The sequence below is a fragment of the Cupressus sempervirens genome, chromosome 6 (assembly GCF_028749045.1).
Source record: "Cupressus sempervirens isolate cs-2001-9-10 chromosome 6, ASM2874904v1, whole genome shotgun sequence".
Classification (NCBI taxonomy): Eukaryota; Viridiplantae; Streptophyta; class Pinopsida; order Cupressales; family Cupressaceae; genus Cupressus; species Cupressus sempervirens.
In genome coordinates, this window is record NC_143123.1 from 402,223,876 (window position 1) to 402,234,651 (window position 10,776).

The window sequence follows — 10,776 nt, forward strand, 5'->3', positions numbered from 1 at the left end:
CCAAAAATTTCATATAAGGTTTTTCTCTATCTTAGGACAACTCCTTTGATTTGATGGCTCAATCTAGGGCCTTTCTAACCTATAAATCTAATATTTTATTTAAATGGTTATATAGGGAATTTCTTTGGTCAACCCCCCATTTTGGGGTTTTCCACTTCCAAGTATAGCTAATGTGATATAGATAAAATGTAGTGCTTTTGAAAATAGAGTATGTTTAAATTATTTTGAACAAAAATGCATAAAGTAATTCCTAGATATACCCTAAGTGTGGTAGAGTAAACCCTAGCATGAAATTACAATCAATATGTGATTGACTATAGGAAAATAAATATACAATTAAAATATAAACATGTAGATTTGAAGCAAAAATATATAGGTACATGTTATGGAAACCAAGACAATGAACTAGGCCATATTGACTAGAATGCATTATTAGTCGTATAGAACTTACCAACTAAGAGGTCTCCAATGGTATTTGCACTCATCAAATTGGGGCTAGTAAACACAACATCACACCTCATTTTAGTATAATCTTCTAAGTTGATTATGGCATTGGTAGAAAACTATGTTTTAGAGGAGGAAGTTATAAAAAGTATAACTAGAGAGATCATCCTAGATCTAAGGCCTAAGAACATTGAGAAAGTTTTCCATCTTCCAAGGGAAGATCAATATATAAGATCGACGTATCATCAAGCACAGAAAGGTGGTACTTAGAGCATGAAGAGGAAACCTAAAAAATAATTCAATCCTCATATCTCATTGATAAGACTCCTCTTGGGCAAAAAGCAGGAAAAGTAGATATGACGAGAGGTTTTATGAAAGATGATATTAGACATTCTATAGTAATCCTAAGTAAAATCATGGGATTAATAGCAGTAGGACAATTGAATATATGGATGGTACACTTCATTGAAACCATCAAAATGTCAAAGATGCCAATTGATTGGGACTCCTTTCTTAGTGAGATTTTAGATGAATAACTGGTAGCAGTAAAAAATGATCAAAGGTTCTATATGACATCTTATTTGGTGTATCTATTAGTTGCAAGAGCAAAAAAATATCTTGGATTGCTTAAGAGTGGCAACTTGCAAGATGCTAATGTATGGCCTTATGTGGTATACACCTAGCTAGTGAGGAAAAAGCTTTTGGATCATAGTAAGGAATAAAAAAAAGTGAATGATGTGTTCATTTTTGCAATTATTCAGTTCATTAAAGGAGATTATGCAAAAAGGATGTCAGAAGAGGTAGTAATAAAGATTACAAAAATTGGTGCATACTGCATCCAATTTAAGACATTCACCTATTTAAGGGTAGTAGGTACAATTATAAATCCAAAGAATCTCCCTAGGTATCTGTGTGATAGACTTTTATTGCTAGAGAGCATAAGACAACTCTTGTCTGCATATGAGAGAGTAAGGAAGCAACACAAGAAGATCTAAGTATAGCCCATCACTATAGGTCCATTTGGTGTCAGATAGAAGTAGGATATCATGAATTTTGAGTCTAAATGGGATCCATATCCCTTGGAGGAATATAACTCTCCTCCTCCCTATTTTGATAACATTGGCAGAGTTCAATACTTGGTAGGAAAATAGTTCCAACATGAAGATGCCATACATGATTATTGGATGAATGTAGTAGATGACTACAAGATTTGAATAAGGGATTATTGTATGATAACTCTTTATTTAGCAGGCAGTGCCTTGAAAATGAAGGTCCCATTGAAGATTGTGTAGCAAGACGCTGAAGAGGTTTTAGAACCCTTGTATAATAGAGATAATATATATGATTAACCTATCATGAATGCAGAGATTGATAGAGAAGAAAACATAGATATCAACATAGGCAAGGCATATCATCCAGTTAACTAAGGAATGGATTAAAAGACCATTCAAGTTGGATCCAATTTTGAAAATGATAATCTTCCAAGCTACAAGCCTCCCAATGAAAGGTAGAGGAACAAAAGTGATAGTACCAAAATTCATAGCTTAGTCTCCAATACAGTCAGAAATGATGCATTAGCTGGATAGAGATGTTGGATACTTCAGGGCACAAAAGGGTAAAAATAAAAGGAAAAGAACTTCCTCTTATCAAGCTAAGCCTAAGTAGGCAACTCAAGCACCTGGGAGCCAAGGGGTAGAAAATGTAGAAGGGGTAGAGAAAGTAGAAGGTACTTAGACTCAAGATAATTCACCAGTGCCACTACCAGAACAAGGGAAATAACCTAAAGAAGAAGCACATGAAGTGTCTCTACCTGGCCAAGAGGAAGAAGTCTCTCTATCAGATCCCAAGAAGAGAAAGATGAACACTCTAGTTAGAAGGGAAACAAGGCAAAATGTTATTCCTTTTCCATCAGTTCTAGAAGTTATTCTAGTAGAAGAAGAGCAAGATGACAAAGAAGAAGAGGATAACCTTCCATTGAGTCAAAGTACTTGTCTTGCTAGGGCTACTGAGGTAGAACAGAGAAGGAGCTCTACTATAACACCACCATTCATTCCTATACAACCTATTTAGGTTAACACTTTAGAGGATGAGTTACAATAGTGGATTGATGAGCAAGAGGACCAAGCAGTGGATATCTTTAAGATGTTAGATTTTGATTTCATGCCTATAGACACTGAACTTGTAGGAGATCAGATAAGGGATACATTGACAAATCAACCTCAATAAGAGGGTTGGAGTCAATTTCTACCTCAGCCACAAGGACCTTTAATTGATCCACCATCAACAAATCAAGATTTATCTTGTGTGGATAAAGGTTTAGTTACTCCTCTCCATCAAATTAATAAAGAATAGGTATGAGCTAAATAGAAAGAAGAGCCACAACAAAGACCTACCGATAAAGTATTAGAGGAGGGGCAAATATATGAGGAACATTAATAGACTTCTCAAGATACAAAGGTGAGGACTGTAGACTCAACAGACACAAAGATGCTTGATGTGGATCTCTCACAAAAGGAGAAGACTCTAGAGAAGAGTGATAAGAGAAAAATCCTAATGGTATAAACTCCCTCTTAATCTAAGGATAAATCTCTGATGGAAGATACTCCAAGATGGTTGAGAAAAGAAGTGATGGTTAAACACAAAATGCAATTGTATTGTATCGAGGAAGAGGGAATGAGAGAATTAGTTGAATCATACAAGGAAATATTAAATTGCTACACCAAATGCAAAATAATTTAGATAAGTTGGTTTCTATCTTGAACTAGGATTTTGGGTTAATGGACAAGGTACATACTTGGGGAAATGACCTTCGAGAATTGTAGTCAATAAAAGGTCAAAAGCATTAGATGTTGATAGATGTATATACAAAAGATGAGCTAGATAATATAGATGATTGGATTGAGAATATTGTGGATGATGATAAAGTAATTGAGGCATTACATGTGGATATTCATAAGCTCAAGGATCAAACCCAAGAGCAGATTTTGGAAGTAGAGAGACATTACAACGATGCTTGCCTTGACATTTTTGAAGGTGAGTCAAGAGATATACTTATGACTATGCAAGTAGTTGTTGAACAATTCTAGAATAATTTTGAAGAAGATTCCACTAATGAGGATATTAGACAAGCATTTAAGATTGAAGATGCATTGCTAGAATTAGATATGAAATTGTGAGATTTTGCAGAGACTCGCATAGAGGTCAGAAACTATCGACAAAAAGTAAAGGATAAATATGATGCTTTATATTTTCCAGATGCAACCCAAGCAGTGAAGATTATAGAGAAATTCAAGAACAAATATCTAGACTTAGCTCTCTACTATGAAGGGGAACAAAACCCAGAAGTTAGAATTTCAATTTTGACACTTAGTAGTATTTTGCATTTTTTGGACCTATCTGCCAAGGTGCACTTCTCCCAAGGTGCGCAAGGTGTGCTTCTCACAAGGTGCACTTCTTTGAAGGTGCACCAATTTTTTAAAAGAATTTAGAGGTGTGCTGATAGTTAATTGCTAGTTCCAAATTTAGAGCTTTCCATGCATTGGAAATGCATTTTTACGGTAGTTTAACTCCCAAAAAAATCTAGAGAAGGTGGAGCTACTATTTTTGGCATCTCTAGAGACTCTTACAATATTGAATGGATTTCTTCCTCTTATTTTCTCATGCTTTCTTTGTTTTAAGACATGTAAAGGCTCGTGCACCTATTAAATGATATAAACAAGGGTGGAGTCCTACTTAGCACCAGTTAGAGACTCAATTTGTACATAAATAGATTTGTTTTATTAGTTTAGAAGCATATGTTTGCATAAAGAGATCTGTCGCTCTCAACACAAATTAAGGAGAGAAAAAATTTAGGAATGTAATATGTATTCTGGGTCATTATTTTGATGCAATAATATATGCTATTGGTGCTCTCATTCAAAGTGTAGTTATTCTTGCCTGAGTGTGTTATATTTTGTGAATGTATGTTCATGGAGTGTAATTGAGCCAATATTTTTATTTTGCTATTTTTATTGAGTGATCTTTTAGTTTTAGTGTTTTTCATGTGTTTACAAATTCTACTAATGTACTTAGTTGGAGAAGAGATCACCTTATTGTTCCTGCATAGCTTTTTGTCTCGCATGAGCACACTTTCTGTGGCCTTGCAATTTGATGAAAAGTGAAACATCTTATGGTTACTGAATTCCCATTGACAATTGCATCAATGGAATTGAGGAAGCACTGCTCTTTTTTTCATTGTTTACTTACTAATCTTTTCAAAGGCTTAGCTCACAAATGTGTTGTTTCTATGGCTTATGTCGATTAGGGATTTACTTTTCAAGTCATTTGGTTAAACTTCTTGTTACCCTATCTTTGTTATTTTCTTTTACAAACACTTGGTTAATTTAGGAATTCATATAGTTGCATAGTTTAAACTGCATTCATTATAAAACAAAAAAAATACAAAAATATATTTCTTTTTGTGTGGTTATTTGTTTTGAGATAGCAAGTAGATTCAACATCTTATCCAAAACTAGTAAGAACCAGCAAAGCCCTCTCTATGAACAAATACATTTATCTTCTACTGAATGGATTCTAGTAGGTCGCAAGATCACCTGGAGCCTTAGAGTTGATCCCAGGTTAGGTTTTCAAGAGAGGAGTTTGAAATGATTCATGTCATTTAGCATCGTGCAAAATGATAGCTCAATAGTACAAAGATAACAAGAAATTATGCCTAGTTGTAGAAGGAAGAGTACAAGCCAATATATAGTCAGTAATCTATTATACATCATCAAAATCATTTTTTAACTTCATGATAATGAATAGATTCTTGGATGCTTGAATACTTGCAAACAGATGTAGATTCTTGATGATAGTTATTTTAGCCTTGATTTGGAAATCCTCACTTAATGTGATGTCTCTAATCTGGGGCCTCAACCTTGTACTTTATTTCATCATGAAAAACTAAAGTGTGAGGGTCTCTTTTATGAAAAATTAAGAGGTAGAGTTGAGAAGGCTAACCATATACCTTGATCCTCTACAAAATATTTGAGATAAAACCTTTACCAAATTTGGGCTCAAAACCCAAATTTCACATTGTCATAGGTGTCTTGTGCCATTGACACATCACCAATGGTGACATTTCCTACCCTAAAAAAACCAAAACTTAGTTTGTGTGTCCTAGATAATCAGTGGGTCTAAGCTTTAGATAAGTAACTCATTGTGATATCATGATAGCATTTCGAGGCTATAAAAGGTCAAATAGGACATAGGAGGTGAAATGAATTACGTGATTCAAGGTAAAGTAAAGGATAACACTTAGAAATAAGGGCCCACATTGATTTTGAGAAATTTTGAAGAGATCAGAGGACCCATATTCAAATTTAAGTATGGATTAAGTGTAGTTATGAAATCCTATTATGCAATCTACATAAAAATACACTAAGGTATGTGCTAAAAAAATATGAAATTGTAGACAAATTAGGTAATTATAATTTAGGATGACAAATATACATATACATATACATTTTCATATATATATATATATATATATAAACAAACCAAAACTTGGTTTTTGTGTCCTAGACAATCACTAGGTCTAAGATTTAGATTAAAAAATCATTGTGATATCATGATAGAATTTTGAGGCTATAAAAGGTCAAATAAGAAATTGGAGGTGAAATTAATTATGTTATTGGAGGGAAACTAAAGGAGAACACTTAGAAATAAGGGCCTACATTTATTTTGAGAAAGTTTGAAGAGATTAAAGGACCCATATTCAAATTTAAGTATGATTAAGTGTAGTTATGAAATCCTATTATGCAATCTACATAAAAATACACTAAGGTAGGTGCAAAAAAAAAATGAAATTTTAGATGATCTAGGTAATTACAATTTTAGGATCACACACACACACACACACACACACACACACACACACACACACACACACACACACACACACACACATGCACATACATACATACATATATATATGCAAAAACATACATACATACATACATATTGTTGACATATCAGTCAAGTTTGTTATTAGTGACACACACTTATTCAGATTGTGTATAGCTATTGAGCTTATTGAATAGTTTACAGTGTTTTCCAAGCATTTCAGTTGTTACCGAGTTTTACAGTTGCTACCAAGTCCTTTGGACAAATCCCAATGGTTACCAAGCAAATTCAATTAGTGTGAAGTCCAGTAGTCTAAACCATGCATTTTAGTATATGCTAAGTTTATTAGTAGTGATCAAGCATTGCAATGTCTATCGAGTTCGCAGTTCAGCTGATGCAAAGCTAGTGTTAATTGAGCTACTCTATGCTAACCAAGTGATTCAGTGTTTGCTGAGTTGCACAATATCTACTGAGTCACTGGTGTAGACTGAGTTCAAGACTACTTGAAAGTGATCAATATGGACCGAGCTTCTATGTCTACCGAGTGCATGATGATGTCGAGCATTGACAGTGGATGTCGAGTATCAGAACCTCATCGAGTCATTGTTTAGAACCTGAGTGTCTTCATGTGGGCCGACTTTGTAATATTTGTGTTAACTTGTATCATGGTTGATTTTGTAATTTGTATAATTGGATTGATATATATGTAATGCATTGTATCATATTCAAGGTATGCATGCATGTAATATGAATGTGGATGTAAAAAATTCAAGATATGAATGCAATAGAAAAAGAGCGAATTGTAAAGGCCATAACAACATAAAGAGTAGTAGAGACATATCTATCACAAAAAGGTGATTAGTACACAAAGGAGTCTCTTTCAGAAAATCTAGTTGCAAATTAGAGATCTACTGCTGCTTCATCCTAACAGGTGAACCAGTTAAAATCTTTTAACAAGGTAGACCTAACAATCTTTCATAAATCTCTTTACCGAGTGCATACTTCATTGTATGTTTGTGAATCCTCTCACAAGGTGGACCTAGCAGTCCTAATTGCTCCTAATGGGGTAGATCATCAGAAGTGATCAATGTAAGCCTTAATAGGCAAACTTTATGTTGTAGTACTAAATTTTGTGGGTATCATCCCCACCCCAATTTTACTTTCTATTTGGAAGATTTCTGGGTCACCAAATCTTTGTGTCAAAGTGTTATGGATGCTTTCATGTTTTCAATTTTTCATGCATGCAATTAGATCATATGTGATGAATTAAGTGCTAATTTAATTATTGGATTAAGAATTGAAATTGTTAAAGTTTTAGAAGTTATTGATTCACCCCTTCCCTCTTAGTAACTTAGCATAGTCTTGAATATTTCCAACACACACACACACACACACACACACACACACATATGTAAACAAGCCAAAACTTGGTTTGTGTGCCCTAGACAATCAGTGTGTCTAAGATTTAGATAAACAACTCATTGTGATATCATGATAGCATTTCGAGGCTATAAAAGATCAAATAAGACATTGGAGGTGAAATGGATTATGTGATTGGAGGGAAGGTAAAGGAGAACAGTTAGAAATAAGGGCCTACATTTATTTTGAGAAATTTTGAAGAGATTAGAGGACCCATATTCAAATTTAAGTATCGATTTAGTATAGTAATGAAATCCTATTATGCAATCTACATAAAAATATGCTAAGGTAGGCGCAAAAAAAATGAAATTGTAGATTATTTAGGTTATTACAATTTAGGATGACACATATACATATATATTCACATACCTATACATATGAACACACACACATAGACACATATGTACGTATACATATACCTAGGCATAGTCATAGACATACATAGGTACATACACATACACATGCACACCCACACATACATACATGTATGCATGCATACATGTATATACATAGACACACAAACACATATGTATATACACACATAAATAAATAAATAAATAATATATGCATGTGTGTTGACACACACACACAAACACTCATATTATCATAACAAATAATGTGATTATTTTGGTACCTATTTAAGAAGTGGAACTAAGAAGTATAGAGTAGGAAATTAATGAACCTAGACAATAATCTTCTAGTATTTAAGAGAGAAAGCTACTAAGTTATATACAAAAACAAAGTGGAGCGATGAGTATTTGGTACCATAATCCAAATGTCAACTATGAGAAGTTTGAGGTCTCCATGACATGGAGGACAGAAGGGTTGGTTATATGAAAGACTTGAGGGCTATTGAGGTAGATAGTCAATGATAGAGTTGAGACAAGTCACAACATAGTTGGGTTGGGTCCTAGTCTCCTTCATAATTTCTTACGACCATGAGACACATAAAACTTGCTCAATTTTTAAACATTAAAATTTTAAAACTTCATTACTAGGTCTATTAAGAATAAATGCAAATATTAAATCTAGTAAAATATTTTCAAAATTCAAACTTTATAATAATAAAAAAGAACATTTTTAATTCATGTTAATGTGTCCAAAGATTACAAAACATATAAGTAGCTAATAGGCCCACATGACTAATAATAATTATCTTCCTGAGCCAAGCATATGGTAGAATCTAATGTCATGTGTCCCATATTGCATGTATTAACATCCATTTAGGTTCTTACAAAGATTAAGTTTAACCATGTATTTTCCTAAAAGTTCAAGACAAGCTCAAACAAATAGCTCTTCTTTATTCATGAGGAACTAATAATAAAAATGATTTTCCCTTTTAAAATAAGGTAAAATTTTAATATGATGTTAAAAAGCTAAAAGGGGCTCATGAATTTATTAAAATAAGAGTTTTCAAAAGACTTACAAGGTTTTGATTTCTATTTCTATTTATCAAAAGTAATAGTCTATATTTCAATCTATATATAAAGACATGAATGATAAGCATAACTTTTTGTGCTTCTTGATAGGATGTGAATGTTATTAAATTATTTTATAAAAATTCAAATATTTTTAAAAAATATTTATCTTTATAATACACAAAAACTTTGTCTACCATTCAATTACTTACATTTCAAACAATATTAATTACATTCATAAAATCTAAAGTTATATTTTAACTATAACTTTGAATATCTGATATGATATGGTTGCTCTTATTCTAGCTTCCTCCCTCTATAATTCTACCTGAAAATCTATCAAAAATATGACATTTACAAAATAATTTGAACTAGAACTCAAGTCAAGTGCTAACTGACTAGCATTGCTCTTCAAATCTTCATCAATCTTGGTTAATATATCTTTTATTTCCTTGGTGAAAATTGAAGTATCCACAAGTTTGTAAACAAGAAACAACATTATTTACAACTCCTTCTAGAGATCCAATAAGAGTGGACAATTCCACTTGAACAATAGAAAATTTCTTTGCTACATTTTCCAAAACTTTATTTTCAATTTTTCTTTCTGCCCTTTGCAAAATATTTTCCTGGCAATCTATGTCCTTATTTAATTTATGTACAATATCAACTAATTTCTCAATAATGGGGGCCTTATTATTTACCTCAATTTGCATAACATCTAAAAATATGCCCTTGATGTCTTCAAGAACTTATTCTTTGTCTCTTCTTGCCTCACTTTTCTTTGTTGTTCCCTTTTTCTTCATAAATCACTTAACATTTCCATTTTCTGAGCAATGATATTTGATTGATCCTATTTTGAAATCACAATCTTTGTATCAAGGTCAATCTCATTAGAGATCTTTTTCTTTCCCCTTGCACTAGGAGAAACTATGATTATTTTATCATTTTCTTCATCCTTCTTCTTTGCTCCACTTAGTTGAATCTTAGTTTATTCTTTTCCTCCTCTCTCAACCTTGTCTTCATCCTTCAATTTATGCTTAGTTAAAGCTATCCCAAAGGTAGATAGAGTTTGTAACTTAGTTCCTGTGTGGGTGGATGGAACATTATGTTTCTCCTTCTTATTTTCTACTCTTGAGGGAATGATGGCTTGGCTCAGTGTAGAAGGTAGAGAGGCAATCACTGAAGCTACCATAATCTCTACATCAAATTCTATAGTCTGTACCTTAGGTTCTTCACCCTTTTTTAGCTTATTGTCTTCCTGAAAAATGGTTTTCCACAACTTTGTTGTGGACTATAAAACCTCTTCAAAATTGTTAGACAAAATTTGAAATGCCTTAAATCTGAGATTCTACATGTTTTCATGCATTTCCATGGCCTCCTTGATTTCTTCATTTGTAAAGTTATGCATGATACTTTTCAACATTTTCTCTCTGATGGCCTTCTCTATCTTTATAACATTGGTCCATCTCTATGTAACTTACTTTAATAGGACATAAAGGGCTTGAACTTTTAGCTCATTAGGGTCATATTTCCACTTAGCCATTTTCTCCACTAGAACATCCTCTATCTACTATTTCTCCTCTTTACTTCTGGATTCGTATTTTATGTATTT